This window comes from Microtus pennsylvanicus, chromosome 11 (genome assembly GCF_037038515.1).
Source record: "Microtus pennsylvanicus isolate mMicPen1 chromosome 11, mMicPen1.hap1, whole genome shotgun sequence".
NCBI classification, from domain to species: Eukaryota; Metazoa; Chordata; class Mammalia; order Rodentia; family Cricetidae; genus Microtus; species Microtus pennsylvanicus.
In genome coordinates, this window is record NC_134589.1 from 22,815,105 (window position 1) to 22,818,487 (window position 3,383).

The following is a 3,383-nucleotide window of genomic DNA, read 5'->3' on the forward strand; positions in this document are numbered from 1 at the left end:
AAGTAAGCCGCCAACTAGAGAGGTTTCTATTTACATTTGGTTTGGGCAAACACACACCCAACCCACATGAAGGAGGCGGTGATGAATTCCACTGTTTTCATTCCAGAAATACCTGGAATAAATAGTGATTATTACATTGCTACCACAACCCAAGTGAACGAATTGTTGCCCAATCCGGAGATGCGGGAAGGATTGTTTTGGAATTTAATATTTGTGCTAACCTAAAGTATCGTAAAATGGTTGAATACATAGATTCATTTGATATTATTCAAACCAGTAAGTATGTACAAAACTGGCAACTAAATTTCGTAAAATGTCAGCAGGGTGTGGTGGCACTGCCCATAATCCCATCACGTAGAAAGCTGAGGCAGGAGGACCACAAATGTGAGGCCAGCTGGACTACATAGTGAGTCTCCATTTTAAATCTTTAAAAAGTACTTCATAAAAATTCATTGGGCAGGAAAGCAGCAACCATATTCTGAAGGAAGCTGCCCTAAAGTCAAAAGGGAAAGAAGTAGGGTTATGAAAGCCAGAGTTAGATACAAGAACCCTAGACAGCTCTTTTCTGCTGAGACCTCTCAGGGGTGGCTATCTCTCAGGCTCTCTAGAGGAGACTTGAAAATTCTAGTGCTTGGGGAACAGTCTGCACCAGCTAAACCAAGATCTGGGATGAGTGGACTCCGGCCTCTGCACCTTGTTCACATTTCCACAACCCAGCTGTCTTAGCAACTTCAGGAAACTGAGTTTTTGTTTTACCTAGCACGGTTCCCATGTCGTGAATTTTCAATAAACTCCATACATGTTAGCAACAAATGATAGAAAAGTAAAAAAAAAAAACCCTCTGTGTCCCCTTTAAATCCAGACCCAGTAAGACCAATTTTGGGTATATATCCAAAGGATGCTCAATAGTGCCACAAAGACATGTGCTCAACTATGTTGACAGCAGCATTGTTTGTCATGGCCAAAAACTGGAAACAACCTAAATGCCCCTCAGCCGAAGAAGGATAAGAAAAATGTGGTACATTTACACAATGGAGTACTACACAGCAGAAAAAAAATAACGACATCTTGAATTTTGCAGGAAAATGGGTGGATCTAGAAAACATCATTCTGAGTGAGGTAACCCAGACCCAGAAATACAATTATTACATGTACTCACTTATTAGTGGTTTTTAAACATAAAACAAAGAAAACCAGCCTACAAACCACAATCCCAGAGTACTTAGACAACAATGAGGACACTAAGAGAGACATACATAGATCTAATCTACATGGGAAGTAGAAAAAGACAAGATCTCCTGAGTAAATTGGAAGCATGGGGACCTTGGGGAAGGGGTTGAATGGGGGAGGGGGAAGCAATGGCAACAGAGAAAAATGTAGAACTCAATAGAAATAATTTAAAAATAAAATAATAAATAAATAAATGCTTGTGGTTCGAGTTCCATTGACAAAGTTCAGGAGAAGAACTTCCAGAAGCCACCACTGCGGAAAAACACGCAAGAGAGATGGCACCCAATTTCAGAAAGTGTTTTCCCAAACTCTGCAAACGCGCTCCCACCTACGTGATCAAGTATTTGGCCGAGGTGGTAGGCAGAACTTGCAAAAAGTTTCTGTGAGAAAACATGGCTGTTGACTCAGCCTTTTCATTTCTGTTCGTGTTTGTTTGTTTGATTTTTTGTTTGTTTGTTTTCACAACTAAGTAAAATATAGCCTATGCAAACCAGAAACTCAAGGGGAAACATCTAACCAGGTATTAAAAAAAAAAAAAAAACTTTCTGTTTAAGAGATTAGGAAACTAAAGTCTAGCCTCAAGAGAGGCCTCTTAGGAAACAGCCAAAAGCCATGGGGAGCTCCCAAGACAGGATTGGGTACCCCTTATTCCAGCTAGATCTCTACCAATCAGCTGAGGTCACAGACATCATGGTGCAGGGACCAGCAAGACAGTCCCAGTACAAAATTAGATAGAGAGCTCAGAAAACAGTTGGTTCAAGCCAGGAAAGTTTAAGTTGTTTCTTCTATAGCAATAACAAAGTGGATGGGCAAAGCAGAGTCTATTAAATACAAAAGTATCATTGGCCCCATGACAATAGCTAATTGAAGGCTAAAAGACCATTTGCATCCCATTTAGACTGAGGATGACCTTTAGTTGTTTCAACCCTTGGATGGACCTTTCCAGAAGTCTGGTTTAATAGCCACAGATGAAGCATCCAAGAGAAGCTAAGATCGGCCTTCCTCAAAGACTGTAGAAAATAAAGACACTTCCTCTGTGTGTTCACAGATGCCCTCACTGCCTGTGGCATGAGGGGACAGCAATGTAGACTCCAGCCTGAGCAGGAGACAGAACCCCTGCTCCTCACGGAGCCTGCTGGGATGTCCAAGTGGATTCTTATCTTTGAGTTTCAGTGCCTTTTGGCTGTGTTTACCTTCCTCATTCCATGTACATTAACAATTTCCCTATAAATATTCATGCTCACGGTGTCACCCAGATGGAGTTTCGCTGTAAGGGTGACCCATTTCAACACAGGCCGCCAAGGCCCTCCTTCACCTGGAGGGTAATACCATCCAGGGCTAAGGTGATCGTGACCATCAATGGCTCCCACTTACAACGTTAAGACCTTGTTAAAACCTTGGGATTAAAAACCGCCTTCATCCTAGGCATGACTTTTCCCAATGGCCTGCTTCAAAGGCTAGACTCTTATGGTCTTTAATCAGTAAATGCTTTTAAGATTTCTGGTGTGAACATATGCCCTGGAGTGCTTATGTTTCCTGACTGTGTTGGTTTCCTGACTTGACTACGCATCTGAGTTCCTCCCTGGGTGTGACTCATCCCATCTCATGAATGCTCTCATAGCCACTACCTGCCACATCTTCCTACGGAGGATGAAAACGTTTCTAGGACTTTCAGTGAGATCCCGCAGAGAGGAAAAGAGCATGCCCCTGATGTGATGTAAGAAGCTGGGTAACTATGCTTAGATCATTCTGTGCATGTGTCTGTGTGTCTGTCTGTCTGATCAGCCCAGTGCTCCCCACAGTCTCTCTCAGAACTTTAAATGAGAATTTCTCTAATGGAATTATGAGTCATTGAATGGAGATTACATGTCTATGCTGATTTCAAGACGCATGTACACAACATAGCACTCATGCATGTGACATGAAAATATTCATACCAGAAAAATGTTTTTAAATAACTATGTACAAACTAGGAGGATGACTCACTTGGTGAAGTGCTTGCCAAGCAAGCACAGGGCCTGAGTTCAGAGCCCATATAAAAATGCCAAGTGTAGTGGTACCTGCTTTAGTCACCACACCAGGGAAGAAGAAACAGTGGGATCCCAGGGCCTCCGTGTCTAGCTAACCTAAGCCTCATTAGTGATCTCTGGACC